The following is a 19,922-nucleotide window of genomic DNA, read 5'->3' on the forward strand; positions in this document are numbered from 1 at the left end:
CCCAGGGGATGGATCAAAATCACACGGGGATGGGTTAAATGCAGAGGACAAATTTCACCACACCCAGATGTGTGTGTGATGATCACTGGGACTTTAACTTTTAACTTAACTTTGAAGACATCTCATTGGATTTATTTAGATTGCACAGAGTGAGACAGAACGCTGCTTTCTGGTAATTTAGATGTATGAGGACCTCAGATTGACTGACGATTACTTTTAACACAAAGGGATGTGGACAACGAGTCTCGGGTGTTAAACCCCCACACTCGAGATGCGCTTGGTGGCGTTCAGTCTTTTACATTTCTGATAACCCGCCGGAACCCAGTAGATTGCCAGGTCAACTTGAATCCCCCTTCCCACTTCACCAAATGACATTGAGTCAGGAAAAAGCTAATAAAATGGAACCTCAGATGACCAGTGTATGGTTTAAAGGTAGGTTTAAAAAAAATAGTGGACAACATGAAGTTGATTTGAAGATGAAATAATCATAAATGAGTTTTTGGAACACACATTATAGTATAGTATCAATTTATGATTAACAGATATTTTTAAACTATTGTAATGATGCGATTTGTGTCCAAAATTACAATTTCACAACCTCAAATTTTTATAGCCATCACAGTTTCTATCAGGCCAAATATGATGACAAAGGCTGTATCTATGTATACCACAGGATGTGAAGCACCTTTGGCAACTGAGAAACAAATCACGCTTTTCAATGATGCATAGAGGCTAGACATAAGGAAGCAATGTCCACATTTCCCCGAGTGATTTCTCATCGGAATTCTTTTGTCAGTGATATCAACTGTGAAAAAGTATGGTCAATTCCTAACAATTTCTTTCTAACAAATAAGGTAAAAGAAATACTCGACAAGGACATCACTTCAAACTGGGGAAAAGCTCAGCTCAGTGATAGAAAGTCAGCATTATGAACCTACACACTGTAAACAATTGGTTTTACAATAATCTCCATTTAGTAGGTCAGCAAGAATGGGGGTGTTCTCTTTTTCTTTCCACATTGACACACGCAGTACGTCTTTTTGTTTTTTTTCCTCATAATAAAAGAAGGAATAGTCCTGACATTTTCCTGTTTTCATCCATTTATCAATAAATTATGAAAATGATAGAGGAACCCGTGATGATTTAAAGAGAGGTGGACAGTCTGGTAAAATGTGCTCAGAATCCTGTCACGCCCTTTTTTTTAATCCTCTTCCATAGATGTGAGGGGATGGAGGAAATAAAATGCGGGGAAACAAAGTTGAAAAAACATGAATGGATTTTTATAATAAGAGGTGGACAGTCTGATAAGATGTGAGAGGGGATGGAGGAAACAAAATTCAGGGAAACAAAGTTGAAAAAAAATGAATGGATTTTTATGATAATGACACCAATTTTAGAGAGATGGAGGGAGAGAGAAAGGGCAGCATGTCAAGAATATGACAGAAGTCATACAAATATTTTACTGTCAAAGTGATTAGAGTAGTTACTGCTTAATTTTGTCTGGCATTAAACATACATTCCCACAAACACCCCCCCCCCCCCTCGCTCACACACACACACACACACACACACACACACACACACACACACACACACACACGGTGCTCTGTCCACCCTACTATTTCTGTAAACCCAAACCCGCTGTGCTTAGAAACACCTCTGAAAATGACATTTCGACATTTCACACTCAAATATAGACTCACACAAACTTGCACACACAAACAAAAGTAGGAGAGTAAGGGAGAGACTGAAAGGCCACAGACATATATTTATAGTAACACTGCAAGAAAGGTAGAAAATAAAGGCTGTTCTCTTTTGAAATAAACATCCACAACTAAACTAGCGTACTACTTATTTTCCTGCATTAGAGAATAACCTATGAAGTGACCTCGTGCTGTTGTGTCCCCCATACACATCTGATCTGCTTTCAACCTTTTAATGACCAAATTTACCTAATTATTCTTACATGTGAACACCTGTAATTCAAACACTGGTAATAATGTTTTTAGTATTTCTTTATTTGTAGACGTATTTTAAAATATTCTGGTAAAGTAATGACAACGTATATTCTAATAATATTTTTTAAGCTATTCTCAGCTTTGCTCCTTTATAAATGCTTGTGGGTGTTGTGTCTGCTTATATGACGCACATTGAGTAACCTGATGTATGAAATATGCTATATAAATAAAGCTGCCTCCTCTTGCCTTGATAAATCCCAGCTCTTCTAAACGACCTCGCTTGTGCACAAGCCCATTTGCATTGAGAAATGCCCTCAATTGACCGTATACAGTGGCAGAAATCCCCTTTAAGAGATTTGAAATCATGGCCAAGGGGGTAAAGAGAATCTTCATGACTGATTTTGAGATCTGAGAACCGGAAACAAAACAGAATAGGACAAGCAAGTCACATGGATACTCATATTGCAAGTTGGGGATACGTGACATCACCACATTTTAGCGCAGCCAGGCCTCATCAGGTTCAAATTGGAAACGCCCAGCTGCAGAGTTAGTCTGCACTTTGAATGAATCGTACATTAAATCCTCCAGCCCACAAAGATTGCACATTGTTTGTGCAGTGATTGATTGAAATCATTCCCTCGTCACATAGCTGAATTTGTTGCATGATGGGCTTTCAATCAAATGTGGGTGCAATTATTTTACTGCTCCAACTGTCTTTGACAAACCCTCAATTTCATCTCATTGATTATGCATGTATAGCCGTTCTCTCTGTAGTTTAACTTTTCTACCACAATATTGTGTGAGTACACACGGGCAGAGCTTCGGGTGAATTTACGTACGTCCTCGCGCTCGAGTCGTAGATTGTTAAATTGCATACTTTGCATTGTTCTTATGCAAGCCCCAGGGGCATGTGACCAAATGAATATGACAATAAGATGTAGAGAAAATTGATTTTTTTTTTCTTCACTTTTGCCTTTTACAGTAAATGGTCCAGGTGGCTTTAGTTCTCCCTCGCCATGATCTTCCACTGCTCTATTCAGCAAATTATAGCATTGCAATACAATCCCATGGAGTCTTTCTAAAATAGGCCAAGTGATCTGGGGAAAGAATGGATTTCCTCTTAAACTGTCATTGATTCGTCAGCTGAGCATTGTGAAATAGATGGATAAGACAAACCTGAAAGAACATGATGACAGTATATTTGAAAGTTTACATCAACAGAGTGAAAGACAAAAACTGACTCGGTGCATTGTTCATCAGCCTCAAATTTTGCACGTTTGCGAATTTATGAGTTTATTCTGTGGGCATGTGTTCGTGTAACGTCTGTGATTTGAGACTGTCTTAATGTGAATGTCTTAGTGTGTGTGTGTGGGGCTGAGCAGACACCATTACGCCACTTCTAATAACATCACATTCAGCACGTAGCCTTTCAGACCATAATGTCTGTATACAATATTGTGCTCATGTAAGCACACTCGTAAGTGTCTTAGGGAGCCTGAGTTACAGAGAGCAGACTTGTAACAATATGTGTGGAAGATTCCTATATTTTTTTGCTATCAGAGTTTAATCTTTTTTGAAAGTTACATTTTGATTTATTGCACTTGGTTAAATAAAGGTGTATTCAAAACTACATCTGTTGTGCTCAGAGGACTGACTGGGCTATAGTTATAACATTAAAACAAAATGTAATTTTATGGTTTTTGAATTATGCTGGAATCACAAACACACATGCATGCACACACGCAAACAAAAAGCCAATGACTAAGCAAAACACTCTGGCAAAGTTAATCCATATGCTCACTGAGCTGAAGCCTCACAAGAGGTTATGAAGAAAAAAAGTCAACACAACAAAACAGTGTGGGAATATTGCAGCGACTCGAAGAAACAATCTTCAAATCAGAGGATTGAGACATTCCAGTCATGACAATCCCATATGGAAACACCATATGTGCTCATCCATTAAACATAAAAATGCATAACAAATAACCACACAGTCTGCTGAATGGCACAAAGACACAATAACACTAAAGAAAACACCCACAAAATTTAGTTGGTCCATTTGGCATTGACCAGCATCTTTTTGGCAATCCATTAATTGCATTACAGGTGTTAATATTTTTTTTTCCACTTTTTTTCTTTCTTTCTTTCTTTCTTTGGCATGTACAAACTTGGCCAATAAAGCTGATTCTGAATGCAGCACTTCATCACCAAGCCGTCCAAATTAGACTTGTCAATTATTTTAGCAGGTAACCAGTCTAAGGATTTCCACAGGCTTTGGAAACACACTAACGTTCAAAGGTTTGGGGTCAACCATGAAAACCAAGATAATTACACAAGGGTTTTCAAGGGTTTACCAGGGTATTCTAATGATCCATTAGCCTTCTTACACAATTAGCAAACAAAATTTCCTGACAGAGCAATCCCAAGGGATGATTAAAGTTGAGTCTAAGTCTATTGGAACACTGAAAGGATGGTTGCTGGGAATGGGCCTTTATACACCAATGTAGATATTGAATTAAAAACCAGACATTTGCAGCTAGAATACTCATTTACAACATTAGCAATGTTTAGAGTGTATTCCTGATTAGTTTATCCTTGTTGAAAACAATAGCGTTTTATTTTAAAAGTGAGGACATTTCTAAGTGACCCCAAACTTTTGAACGGTAGTGTACCTCCAAAGTGTGTTGACCATAGAGGTTCAAATTTGATTGTTTCAGCTGCGTGGGAGGTTCATGGTGGGTTTGGAGCTGTTCCCTCTGCTTGCGTGAGGTCTCTCAGGAACAAAGCTCACATTAAAGCCCCTGAGCAGCAAACAATTGTGTGTTTCCAAAAGCAGCACATTTTTTATTCATGTCGGGATTTGTTCAAGGTCGCAAAAGTTCAACATACAGTTTCCAGACAGTCACCTGTACTTTTCCTGTCGCCAGGGAATTTTGGACATTTTAAAATTTTCCTTACAAGACAAAACACGAAAACTGTTGCCAAACCTTTGCGACCTTGAAGGAAACCTGACAAATTCCGACGTGAACGTGCATTTCTCTACCTTTGCCAACAGCCGCAATTAATCACCCCTCAGTGGGATAGGGGCCGTATTGATAGTAGGCTAAGACCTGGACTGCAGAGAGGATCAGCCAGTCCAATATGACATACACACGGTGTCAAAGGTTCAGAGTCTTTTGTTCGTTTTACACACTTTTTTATTTTATTTTTAATTTCTTTTTAAAATTTAATGATAGATTTCCAAGGATAAGATATTAAAGATGTTTAGATGCATGGCAACACAGTTACCTTCCATTAGTTATCCTTGGAAAAATGGCAACGAGCCTTCCAGAACATATTACATTTCCCCTGAGACTTAAGAATATGTCACCTGGTCGCGCAAATGTTCAGATATATTTATTGAACTCCTCAATTCTGATTGTACAAGTGATACCTGCACAGCTGCAGACAAAAGTGGAAGAATAGCAATTTGAGTTGCTAATTCAAGATGTATTGTGGTGGACTTAAATTTAAATGACATGTGGTGACAGTGAAACAATGTCATCCCCAATAAGAAATACATTTCTAACAATGCCATCCCCAGCCCCACTCCCGCCGTTCTCAGGCGAGAATCCGGCTCATTCTTTCCGTGCTGAGATTGAGTTGAATAAACATTGACAGAACAGAATGGAACAATTGAGATGATATAGGCAAAACCCTCAGTGCAGGTAAACGAGATAAGCTCCTGGGCACAAGTTGACATTACGTTTCATTTGCCTTGTGTGAAGCAGGCTGTTTTCCAGCGGGAACATTGAGATCTCACATGGACACGCATAAACAACGACCGACGTGGTGATATAGTTGGCCTCCATGGATATTAAACTAATGTGAATTTATCCCTGAAAGCGTTATTATGAAACCACTACCTCAGTGTTGGTTTCATGATAATGCATCAGTAACACACTAACACGCACGGACACATATCAATTCGCATTTCATTTCCCTTAATATTCCCTCTGCACCCATTTTAAAACCTGCTCTATTGACACTATAATAGTCCACTGGGAGCCCTAAGAAAAAATGTGAAGACAAGATTTATTGCTCACACACAGTCACAAATGCGGACACACGCATGCAATGTGTTGCTGCGTAAACAACTCCTCTGGCTCACGTACAGAAACATTCTTACCTATATCCCGCACAGTGAGAAGCATGCATTAGGAAACAGTGCCATGCAAGATTTGTGCTGCACACACACAAACATATTTGTTGGGAGAAGGAACCTATTTAAATGCTAAGTAAGCAGTCTCCCTTTTGGGGCTGTGTGATTATACAGCGGATCTCATAAGCAATGCTTCACAAATAGATTTGCACATGTAGAACTTAATTACAAGCGGCCTCGTTTCTCTATGTGTGTCATATTCCCAGGAATACATCTATTGAGAGAGGTGGGATTAGCTCATCATGTTTGCTTGTAAGGACCATGTAGCTGTTGTTTAGATTTGATTTACATAAGCAAGTTTGAGTTCAAGTTCCAGTCTCCCTTTGAATTCTCCCTTGCCTTTTGCTTTTTTTAAATGTGTTTCACACACACATGCACAACCATAGCTTTAGTAAAACAAAATGAACCCGGGCGAGTTGATGAAAGTGAGTAAATAGGGTATACTGGTAAAGGAAGAAAACAGGAATCCTGAATCTGCAGTTTTGCCTCTCCGTGCACACACGCATTTTGTCAAGCGTTTCAGATTCACATCTTGGCCAACATTTTTAATTAACGTGGAATATGAGCTGCTTAACGGGTATTTTTCGAAAGGATTCTGGTAAGAATAATCTCGAGTATTCTAAGTGACTATGAATTAAGAAAATCCTACATGGGACACAGAGGTTTTTGGGGAATTATGAAACCATATTTCAATAAATGTGTTTAAACTAAATGCTTATTATCCCAAGATAATGTCTTTAGCTGTTTTTTCAAGGTGAAAGGTGCAGATGGTGGAATGCTCTCGGTGTGCCGATGGTATTTGGGTGTATTTAAATGGGGTGGAGAAATTGCCCACCTCAATGCAAATGAGCCTTAGTGAGCAACAACATCTAAGTCGCTAACACCAGCACTAACAGCCACACACAGTTTTGGAGGCGGCGCAAATAACACCTACAGAAAGCTGGTGTAAAAATGGCGCTACTCAGCGGAAGCTTCTTGGCATCTGTGTTGCCAGATCATTGTGAGAGAACGCTCTGAGTCCGACATGTACAAGACATCCATCCATCTATCTATCTATCTATCTATCTATCTATCTATCTATCTATCTATCTATCTATCTATCTATCTATCTATCTATCTATCTATCTATCTATCATCCAAACCGTTTATCCATGGGAGGGCATGTCAATCTGGCCCTCAGTTGTTTAAAAAAGTCCTACAATAACATTTTCATGGTCAGAGACACACGTTGTGTGTCACTCGCTGATCCGAGACATTCTACTCTGGCAAAACATGAAATGGAAACCCCTTTGAGCGCTGTGTGCACCTTCTGGCAAGAAAAGGCACAATCTTATAGGCTTGAGATGCAGAGCCAGTGCCACTGTGGACTAGCTTGCGCAAATGGAGGTGCTGTTCAGCATGATAATGTTCCAGCTGTCCAGCAATACTGAGCAGCCACAAACTTCAACCTGTTTTCCAAATTTCTTGTTCTTTGCCGCAACTGTATATCACAACTGCGACAAATGACTTGTTATTTTTTCTTCTGACACAGAAACCGCATGAATCTCTTTAGCACTCGGTCCACTGGAACCAGCATCTCTGTACCTTCTCTTTCCCCCCTCTATCTCTTTCTCTCTTTCTTTCTTTCTCTCTCTCTCTCCATTAATAAAGCCATGGCTACTATGAACACAGGCTGACAGAGATAAATGGGAAAAGAGCAGAAGGAGAAGGAAAAAAAATCAAGGAACAAGGGAAGGAACTGGAGAGTGGGCTGCAAGGGAATAGAAGAGTCCTCTATTGTTTCTTACTATTTTAAAAGGAACGCATCCAAACAGGGTTTCTATTTTTGTGTTTGCTAAAGCGACTGAAAAGGAGTTTCCACCGAGGATAAAAAGGTTAACAGATCATTTTTAAAGTCCCCCATTACACCTACACACAAAAGGATGGAATAGGTGCTTGTCTGTATGAAAACACAGAGTGAGAAAAAAAATCATAGGGGAGAACACAATTGTATATTGCTAATTTGTTCCCCATTTTCCTGTTGTAATTTATTTGGTGATGCTACATCATCACTGTTTGAAAGAAGCAATGAGTTTTATACACTGGCAGTGACCACTGAATAAACTGAGGATACAACAGTGATGATATTCTGTGCATCAAATGTTACTTTGATTGGAATGTTAGCCGTCCTCAGTAAATTCTCACAAATCAAACATCCAAGCTACACATTATTTCATTCTATGCATTCAGTAAGATTATTTATAGTTTCATCTTTTACATCAGTGTGACGTATGCATAAATATTCTATGACTGTGTCATGCCTGGTGGCTATAACTCCCCCGCCGTTGATTTTAAATCATCACAAACCGGTTGTGATAACTATAATCCCTACTCCTTCAAAATTAGCTATATTTGTGTCAAGTTATACTTAACACCTCTTGCTGACATTATAATTTAGTGTGACAAATTGTCAATTCTTTTTTTAGTCTTGCACACCACATTCTTATTAGGATGTTTGCTCTGCAGTGATGCCCTGCATGTGTGTGCAAGATCTCATCTCATCATTATGATCATTCAGCCCATTGGTTTGGGACCTCCCGAACAATATCATACCAAGATTCTCGGATCACCGGTGTATTCTAAAGTTCACCCTTTCATTCCCTGTGCCCCTCGAAATTAGATCTGAAAATGTCATTTTTCTTGATTTGACTGTGCCTGCTGCTTTCCAAAGGAGAGAGTGATATCATTTCTGCCTTTGCTCATTGTTTTACTGTCATGCAATGTCCTACAAATTGAAATCTAACATAGTATAGATAATATATAAATTGCACCTATCTATATATATATATATATATATATATTTATGAAACAAAATCTCAACTTTCCTGAAATTCATAGCTTAATATCAGGTTTTATATATTGACTCTGCAGTAACTTCTTTAATCAGATATTAATGGTGTTTGCTGTGATTTCTGGACTATAAACCGCACACGAATATAAGCCACGAGCTAAAGTTGGAATTGGGGGAAATTCTGTTTCGTTCAAATATAAGCCGCACTGGACTTTAAGGCGCAGGTGTTTTAATGTTTCATTTCCATATATAGGAGAATATACACAAATCATTTAATACAATAAAAGTCATGAAAAATCCATAGATCAGACACACTGGACTATAAGATGCAGGATTCAAAGTTTGTGCAAAAAAGTAGCGGCTTATAGTCCAGAAAATACGGTAATCTATACATATTCACCAATGGTTTCATTTCATGCAGGGGACGCCAGTTTTGTTTGATTTTACTAGACTGAAAAACTAACCGCAACACCAAAGGAAGCTGTAATGCTATTTAAAACATGTGAAACTGGAAAAAAGACATTATTCAAGTTCATTCTAAGAAGAAAAAACAGCTGGGTATAAATTTGTCACAAGCCCATTTTGTCAATTTTCAAGAAGATCTAATTGGTCAAAAAGTAATTCAGTTTGTGCCCTTGCCAGCAGCTTGAGCAGCTTGAGCCAGCAGCCACAGTCGTGGTTTGGATGTCAAATAGAAATTTAATCATTGAATTTTGATCAGAAGTCCATTCATTTAAAATAACAGGAACTATTTTCATTTTGGTGACATTGTTTTCCTACTTTTCCTGACTGACTGACATTTGTTGTTTATCTAATCAGCTCACTTTTATTTGTCATTTTGATTAGCCCATAATGAATTTGACAGACACAAAAATAATTGCTAAATGTCGAAGCACAATGTTGCAAAGCCTGACTGTATGAATGTGGTGACTTAAACAGGTACCCCAATGAACAAAAAATTGGGAACATCTCTCATTGTGACGCAAACCAAAACGTTTCAACAACAATGATGAACAAATTGTCGAATGAATATCTATCTGATGGTGTCAATAAAAACTGAACATGGGTATCTTTGTATGGGCAAAATTTTGGATACAGCATTTGTATGCTGTGTCTGTATGTTGTGGTCATAACGGCGTTCTCAGTCAGTGAATTCTCAATTATTAATTGTGGAGTAAACTATATAGACTTTTTTCACTCGATTGTACGATTATTTTATACTGTTTTTTATGCTGATCGTTATGTTCGACGAAGCAATAATGCAATCAATCATATTTTCAGCAGGTAATGAAGGATGTAACGACAAACCAAAAAGCTCAAGATATACCATGAAGCTGTAACGTACGAGTTTGTATTCTAAATTGATGCTTTGTTTGAATATATTCTTGCACAAACCTCAACTGTTCCACTGCTTTAAGGCTACCCACTTCAGTGCTTTTTCCGTGTAATGAAGTAGAATCAGCACAGAAACATGTCAAATCATTTTGGCAAGACGCTGATCTTTGCCATATTACGGCTGCTGTTGTAGCAAGCTGGGATTGCTGTTGCTGCTGTGTACACTATTACTCCATTTGATCACAATCCATAGGGACTAGCCTGTCAGGGAATGTTACGTCAACTAACAAGAGGCTACAGACACTGGTAGATTTGCTGAGGGGTGTACTGGAGAGTCACAGTGATGAAAGGGGAGGGGGCACATAAAGGAAGTAGAGGACAGCTCTTTGTAATTCTTATCAGGTACAGTGTATTTCAATTTTGTACTGTACACTGTACTGTGTAGTGTAGAAGTGTCAAAATTAAATCAATTTGACAATGAATCCGTTATCAAATTAATCGACAACTATTTCAATAATGGAGTAATCAACAATTTGGTTCTCCTCAAGCCGCTACTCTACACCTGTGCCATCTCTCTTGGTGAACACTCCTGTTTGGAAGGCCACTTTTGTTGGCGCTTTGTTTGAATTCTGATCTTCGTCTCTGAACTTTTTTGTCTCACCTGCTGCTCAGGCCCCGCATTGCCTCACGTAACTGCTCCAATCAGGGTGCCAGCCAGCCCCCTGTCTGCACAGCCTGCCAAGCCCCAAATGTAAAATCAACCATTTTATTTTATTTTTTTAAATAACTCCAGACTTCAGGTGTCTGCATTGGGGTCCTATGTACTAACCTACACAACATCAATCCTCCTTGTGTGATATTACTTAGTTGTTTTTTTTATGCTAAACTGCACATAGTAAACAACGACAAAAATGTGAATCATTTTAAAAATGGTTTTGTAATACACTTTAATGCACAATAAAATGTCAAATTGTGTATAGCATAATCGATTCTAAGAATACTTGATCATGACAGCCCTTACATAACGTATTCTGTTCTAAATTTACAACAAAAGATAAGTGGCCGTGACAGTGCATATTTGCTGCAATCAACCAATAATTAGCACTGATTAAAATCCTTCAACCATCGATATTTATGATGACTGAATGAAAACCACCATTTAATGCCCCACAGTAAATATCTTGGCTGTTTTCCTTTTGAAAGCTCCTAAAAGCCTCCATTGTTAGAGCTTGGATTATTAGAACATATCATTTACATGTTTAAAAATAAACATACTGTATCGATTCACATTTGTAAGATGAACAAATCACATAGCGGCAACGTAAGACAATGTTGCTTTCCTATGACAATTGCCTTTCAAGCTTTATAAATGGAAGTTGAAAAGTTGAAGCTGAACTAGCCGCCAGCAAGATAAAATCCTTTGGTGTTCTGCTTCATTGCCAAGGTTTTTGCGACGTCTCTAACTCTGGATGCAGATGAAAAATGTCCTCTCACTCAGGGATCCAATCGCATTTAAGCACGTTTCCTCTTTTGTCAAGTAAATTGAGAAAAAGACCTGTGACCAGAATGACTAACACAAGGACAGTTATAATAGTTGCACTCCAGACACTGTGACCGCCAAGAAGGCCATCGCTGCCAAGGAGTCTGTCTACTGTTGGGGATGCCATGAGTGACACAAAGCGATGTCTGCTGGACAGCATTAAACGACACCTCCACCCTGTGTGCCTTTCCAGCAACTATATATTATAGGTAGTCGTCCGACAAAACAATCAAAGTATATCCACTTAACACTGACAAAGATGAAAGCTAAATATAAATATCATTAGCAATGAATCAGCGCTCGGCATTCATCAACCTTCAAGTGCTGTATCGTCACGCAAACCCCTGTGTCAGCAGATAGCCACCCTTCTGACAGAGAATATAATGAATCACCAAGTCCTTATCAGCTGCAGGGCTCCATTCTGAACTCAGCTTGTCCTCCACATTGCTGTGAGCTGACCTACAGGTGCCAGAACACTCCCTAAGGACATTGCTATCATTTGTTGCAGAAACTAATTTAGAAGTGGTGTAGTTCCATTTACTTTTCATGTTGCGATAATAGATGCACTCCCACAACGACGAGTGAGCTGAAGCCCGTACCTGCTGACTGAGGGCAAACTTAGTTTTTATAGTCAATATATTTGACAGAAAGTTACATTTATGAATTCTGTTTAGTGTTGAATTCAATCTGTGAAAGGATGGATCCCAAGATGGGTCTTGAACATATAATGCACGACCAAGTCAGCTTACGATGCTTTTTCAGTTGTTCAGACTGGCCAAAATGCACTGGGGCCAACAAATACTGGTTTATGGATATATAGCTTTTTTGTATCCCGGAGCCAGGAAAATAAATATTTTTTAAAATATTCCTGAACGTGTAGGCAGCTTGAATTACGGAGTCTAAAATGGAAATAAATGTGTTTTAAAATACTATTCAATAAAAAAAAAAAGAAATCCCCTCCATCAAATCCCAAGCTGCCTCTGTGAAAATACCATTGACAATTTTTTAAGAACCTTACTGTGACAAAATACGAAGAAGCTTTGATCCTTTCCTCAAGCATGACACAAAATGTCACATTTTGATGCGAGTGAATCATCACTCTTGTCCATTGTGCATCATGACTTGAGCAAAATACATTTTGAATTTGTTGAGATACATAGGACAAAGCAAAAACAGCTAACCTGGCATCATTGAAATGAGTAAACATGTATAGTAAAAGAAAAAGCACCAGTACTTAATAAAAAAATATTTACAACATTAAATATGTCAATAAGGTGCCATGGAGTTTCAAAGTACATTCAATAAGGACAAATAACCATTTTAGGCGATTTGAGTCTGATGAATATTCTCATCAAGCGTATTTCTGAGGCAGCGTGAACCTGAGCAAACAGACAGCGAAATGAACTAGCCAGCGAAGAAAGGGCGTGACATTGAAATGAAAACATTGTGCTGGGGTTTTAATAACTATGAGTTTTTGGTTATCTAAAACTAATTTAATGCTGAATAATTTAAGCAAACTATCAGCTGTACTAAAATGATGTTTGTGATTGTGGGCATGCAGTTTTAGAACTGAAGTCAGTTGTATTTTGCAGCGAGTAATGTATATTACATATTAGGTTCCTTAATTTAACTGCAAAATCATGTGAATAATCTGCAAGCTATATCTGATAAATTGAATCAGTGAGGCTGCAAATAGTGAACTGTTATTTCAAGAAGGGCAGTTGTGTTATTGCTTAACTTCCCTATTGTTTATTTATTTATTTATACTTAATATACTTAAAGGAAGACACATTTGAAAGATAGCTAGTCAATTTGACAATCACAGTAAGTTGGAGAAGACACTGCGGGAAAATTAGCTGACATTAAGTAAAAAATGGGTGAAATTTAGATTTAGCTGGGAACATGCTAAGTTCACATATGCAAGCTTTAACGGTTGCCTTGAGTTTCTTCCACCGTATAATGCTGGGGTCAAGATAACGATTTGTGACCTGTAGTACTGTGTAGATCTATCGTCTATCCAGTATTTAGCCTTGCTGACCCTTCAAGGCCACCGTTTAGCTGTTCATTGCCCTCCTCAGTCTTGTCGAGGTCATCATGACACTCCGCCAGACAGTTTTCAAATGTATCTTCTGTATCTTCATTTAATCTCATCCTTTCTGTTGTGGAACTATCTTCCGTTCAAACTTACTTCACTCTCTGTTCTTTGTCTACCACATTGTTTCTTTTTTTAATTTTTATTCAATGTGTATTTCCACAATCAGGACTTCTTTCGTCTATAACATCCTCTTCACTCGATTCCACCTCCATATTTTTTAACTAGTACAATTCTGAGATGACCGTCTATCGTTATGTTCTAAATCCTTGAGCTGATTTCAATTTTTTAGACATAAATGCTCACAGGTGGCTTCAAACGTTTACAACTAGCACCAATTCAGCACAACATTAGCTCAGTTCACATCAGCAATAATTCAAGTTGATGGATGGATGAACGGACGGACAAAATTACTACTATGTATTTACTGGACAAATCTATGACACTATCTTAAACCACGCATGCACACATGCGCACGCACACACACGCACACACACGCACACACCTTGTAACCTCCCTTGCATGCAGCATGCAAGGCTTCCAAGCATGCTTGCATTCTGACTGCACCTTGCTGCTAAACAACCAGTATTGTTAAACCCTACGAATTCTCCCCTTGTATGAGTAGCTATGGCAGAGTCAGATGGCTGTGTAACACACATCTGTCTTCTCTGCTCTTACATACACTCAACATGTCTACACACTATTGCATGACTAACACACTCTTTCTGTTCTCTGAACAGAAACTCCCTCTAATGCTCATACAGAGAAGAGGACATGGAGAGAGTGGGAAGGAGGAAGAGAAAACACCTGCTGGGCTGTAAAGCACTCAGACAAACAGCGCCTGTATTTGGATGACTTGAACAAATGGCAAAATTATACAGTCAATCCCCAAAAAGTTGCTTTGTCCTCACTGCTAGTTGACTGAATAGAAAACAGCATAAACAATTTTTTTAGTTGTTTTTCAGCAACGTGAGGCATGTTTGTAGATGTCTAGAGATGTACAATAAAACAATGGTCTTTTCGTTTGGCATGGGGGCAAAAACTTCTCTATACATCAGTGCACAGCATCATACTGAGGAATGCGTTGGCATGTAAAGTAAGCTCCATAAGGGGCTGAATATTAGGAACAGCTCTCACTGTGTGATGCAGTGCAGTATCCTGCTGGTAAACACACAAAATGCATCTTGTTCAGGGGCATCTGGGCACCCACTATTGATGGGCACGAAAGGCAACGTTGGACTTCACAGGGGCCCACAACATGCATAGGACACCCAGAAAGATTCCCCCTCACACATCAACGCCTAGATCTTGCACCTATATATGCATAATATTTGACTATGTTAATTAAATTGGAACAATCTGAGCAATCTATTTGAACCTTTCAGCGAGGGCCGGGCACTAAGGAAAGCGTGGGTACAAAATGGTCATGAGGAAGTGACAAGTGCGTCTTTTTTAATATACCAGTCTGCGCTGTGCAATCCCAGTTTTGTTGATTTCTGCTCAATGCACAAACAAGCGCGTACACGGACGCACGTTCATGTGTCTGTCACGTATGCTCACGTTGTTGGTAGTTATCACTTGAACGCGACCGCACACGCACGGACGGACATACACGCTCAGCCTTCAACACACAAGCGGGCGCACACACACACAACTTGCCAAGTGCGGTGCCCACATGTGAGCCACGCGTAAAATGGAAACCGCTTACCTGCTATGTGAGAGCTGCAAGCAGAGTCCCCAAACGGATGACAATTAAAATCTTGACCTGGGCAGTGTCTTATATATATTTTCTAATAATCCAACCTCCCTCCTCTCTTTTCACCGCTGCAGCCAAATGTTCCCCCTCCAGAAGGTCGCGTCCTCTCGCCCCCTTCTCCCAAAGAGGCACTAGGAACCTCTGACAGAACTTTCTGGGTTCCAAAAATCTCTTTGTAAAGCCTCTCCCTTTTTTCCACTCTTCTCTTGAATATGATAGTGACACTGGTCGGTCCTTCGTTGCCCGCGCATTACGCTGGAGCAGTCGGTCCACTTTTACGCAGCCCAAATGCACGGAGGATTTTACATGAGAAAAATACTGATGGATGATCGGACAGAGCGCTGATATTAATTTTGGGAGAAAAAAACTTTGTGCTCGTCATTCTAAATGCGTAATCGTTCTCATTACTTCCTCGCTTGAGCAGCTGAAATCTATTGATAGGCTAATTAACTGGCAGTCAATACACGAGCAACGTGTTCTAAGAGTCGTAGTCACTTCCCTCCGTTATATTCCAAAATATCAAAATGCAGTTCCGGGGGGGGGACTTGTTTCACGCAAAAGTGCGCGCTGATATCGCTCCAAACACTCCAAAAATACGTCGAACCATGACAACCCCCAAGTTCTATTGCTTTAGACGTGCTGTCAGCGTTTTCAAAATATATTTTTCTTCCTAAATCCACGTAGAGATGCTTGTAAAATTAAGTAAAAGTCTTCTCCTCTTCACTCCATTCTGTGCTTGAAGCTGTCTTTCGAATAATCTCCTGCAAGGAAAAAAGCTGTTAGAAGCCTCGAGTCACTTCTTTAGCTTTCTTCTTCTAAAGATGGGAGCAGGAGGGAGGAAGAGAAAAGAGTGTTGATGTCTTCTCTTTCCGCCATATCGGACCTTACGGGATGATGAGAGGACGAGGAAGATGTGAGAAAGGGGCCACTACGCTTATGTCACAGATCAACTCCACTTTTCCCCTGTGGAGGAATGCGCCTCCTCCTTCTCCCCCTCCTTCTCATACTCTTCCTCCTCCTCCACCTCCCCTCGCTCTCAGGTCTAGTGGGGGTTCTGATCCAAACTGAGTTAAATAACCGAACGATAGTTTGTATTTATATTTTTTATTTTAAGCTCTCTACATCCAAATTTTGTGATCGTTGTGTTCGAAGACGCGAGGCATCCCCACCCCCGCGTGAAGAGCGCTGTCTTTTCAGCACCACAATCTTGCACAGTCGAATCCTTTCAGAAAGTGAAGAGTAAACTTTTTTTTCTCGTTCTTGATCATTTAATATGATAAATGATCAGAATTCTGTCGCCAGGAGCCACAGAGCAAATGAGGGGATATGAAAGAGAGTTTGAGAGCCATACGTGGGTTTTTAAGCTTGAAAAGTGCCGCTGTGCTGCCCCCTTTCGGTTACAAAGAGTCCTGCCGTGAGAGTTGAAGAAAGTCTGCACTGCTCAAGACGATAGACGTCTCAACAGGGTAGGCAATCAAGGCAATTGCTCCCAAGAGATATGATAAATACTTTGCCAATATGTCCCCTCAGATCTTCAATCATATTTATGCCATTAAAACAAAATAATGCTTTTTGAGAAGCTTTAGGTTAGAATGCATAATAAAATATCGAGCCATTATACATACACTATAGAAAAATCACACGAATAAATAACGTCACAAAAAGAATGAATACTGAAATGATCTCGCTCACAAATGTACTTATTCGGAAATCTGGTCCTGTTTAATTGAACAGAACGTGGAAAACAGTACTTTTTCTTTTGTACAAATGGCAACAGGTTTGTTCCGTCTCCCATCAAGAGCATTTAATTAGTCTGCCTGCCAAGTGATGTCTCTGGCATTATAGACCGATGAGAAAATACATAATCGTAATTAATTATAATTTCATCACAAATTTAGCACAATCAGATCCATGATGATTTGTCACTGCACCTGTGGTCCCCTGGTTGGAGAATTGTTGAAGATGATTTGACAAATTCATTTCAGGTTTCAGTTTGAGTATGACTCAATGAGCATGCATAGTGTTGGATTCAAAACATCCATCCATCCATCCATCCATCCATCCATCCATCCATCCATCCATCCATCCATCCATCCATTTTCTGTACCACTTGTCCACACGAGGGTCACGGGCGCGCCGGAGCCTATCCCAGCAGTCATCGGGCAGTAGGCAGGGGACACCCTGGCCAGCTAATTCCATGGCAGACAAACAACCATCCTCACTCTCACTCACACCTACGGGCAATTTGGAGTTCTCAATTAGCCTACCATCCTTGTTTTTGGGACGTGAGAGGAAACTGGAGGACGGATGAAAACCCACGCAGGCACAGGGAGAACATGCAAACTTAACACAGGGAGGGCTGGAGGTGGAATCACACCCGCACCCTCTGAACTGTGAGGCGGACGTGCTAACCAGCGCTCCACCGTGCTGCCAGATTCAAAACATTAGAAAATGAGCAAAACTGTTTTCTAAGGCAGTTCATGGCCATGGATGTCTTGCTTTGCTTAAAAGTGAAAATGATTTTGAAAATAGAAGTGTTCACTTTCAGACTAATGACATTTGAGAGGCTGAGACTTTAAAACATTTTTAGAAAAAGGTTCAAAAACCTTTCACTATCAATACTTATTTGTAAGAACATTCATTCATTCATCTTCAGAATCACATCCTCACAAGAGTTGCGGGTGTGCTGGAGCCTATTCCAGCAATCTTTGAGCGTTAGGCAGGATACATCCTGAACTGGTTGCCAGCCAATTAATTGCAGGGCTTGGTAAGAACAATATTTCACAAATGTGTTTGTGTTCACTGTTGCCATTGTGCATTTAATTATCTGCATTTATAGCATTTATGCTTTGCTGTCATTGTTTGACACTTGGGCCACTACAGAGAAGAGAGAGAACGTGAGAGGATGATAATCTCCTCATAAAAGTTTGTTTACTCCCAACACACCACCACTTCTGAAATGATGGCTATGCTTCTACCGATGTCAATGACAAATCAATGCCACTGCTTTAGACTCTGCAGCATGTCAGGAATTCTCCTCAAGCTGTTGACGACTGAGAGATGGCTGATATTATCACCGGCATAACCCTTTAGACAATGACACATCGAAATCTGTGACTCTCCCTACTGGGTACCCTACTCACAGGCTTATTTTTATTTAGCTTTTATGTGAGGCATTAATGGTCATTGCTACCACACCTTTAGAATGTCTTGAGTTAGGGTATCCTAAAAACAGTATTACACAAGAGCATCAGTGCCATACTTCCGTTTCAAAGAGCTTTTCACCTTAAGGATGAAAGACCCTATTTTTAGATGGACCAAGGTAGTAAATAAATGTTTCTGCGAGCAATTGGGAAAGCAGTGTCAGTGTTAAGTGCTGATCTTAGATTTAGCCTTTTCTGTTGCTGTCGTTTGAAAGTATTAGTTGCAATGAAGATGGGGTAAGTGAGGTAAACTGTTGAAACGGCAGAAAACCATCAGTCATAATTTGGCTTTTAAGGTGAGTTGATTCACGAACTGGTGAAATTTAGACATGAAGGACTGGCTCTTTAGCTGATTTTTCTGTTGGTTGGATGCATGGCACAGATATGTATGATGGGAGGCAGGAGTGTTGGACGCACAGATGGATGGATTGATGAATTGATAGATATCCCCCACAAACCCAATGATGGTTTGGTTCCCAGTCTGTTCTTTAAGAAGTGGCTGTGATGCGAGCAGGCAGTCTAGTCTCTGTACAACTATTTATGAAGCCTCTGAATTTCTCCTCCTCACTCACTGAAGGCATCACGTTTCTCAATTCAAAAAAATGTGCTGTCCAGATTCTACATCAGTGGTTCTTAACCTTGTTGGAGGTACCGAACCCCACCAGTTTCATATGCGCATTCACCGAACCCCTCTTTCGTGAAAAAAATAAAAATAAATTTAAAGTTCAAGCACAAAATGAGCTGTGCATGAACATCACCTTGTTCAAAGAACAAAACCAACACAATGCATGAACTCACAACAAATTACTTACCTGCAAATCAGTGTGCCTTTGTGAGACCAGTTCAAATATGCGTCATCACGAATTTACACGACAGGTGTGTTCGGACCTCCGCAGTGGAGGCTCAGCTGAACCCCTGAGACCGACTCACCGAACCCCTAAGCTTCGATCAAACCCAGGATAGAAGGTTGTTCTACATGTTGCCACAAATGGCCACAGTGTCTTCTT

The 19,922-nt window shown here is 39.8% G+C and overlaps 1 protein-coding gene across 2 annotated transcripts in view; it reads right to left on the reverse strand.

Annotated features, from left to right (window-relative positions):
* The window catches only part of il1rapl2 (interleukin 1 receptor accessory protein-like 2), a 208,651-nt gene extending 191,973 nt beyond the window's left edge, over positions 1-16,678 (reverse strand). Inside the window, exon 1 of one of the 2 annotated variants that reach the window (XM_037261030.1) lies at positions 15,665-16,678. The gene's annotated coding sequence lies outside the window, so the exon portion shown is untranslated. The remainder of the gene's footprint in view (positions 1-15,664) is intronic. The other variant, XM_037261031.1, reaches the window with a different exon arrangement.
* Between the last annotated feature and the right edge of the window lie 3,244 nt (positions 16,679-19,922).

Source organism: Syngnathus acus, chromosome 10 (assembly GCF_901709675.1).
Source record: "Syngnathus acus chromosome 10, fSynAcu1.2, whole genome shotgun sequence".
NCBI classification, from domain to species: Eukaryota; Metazoa; Chordata; class Actinopteri; order Syngnathiformes; family Syngnathidae; genus Syngnathus; species Syngnathus acus.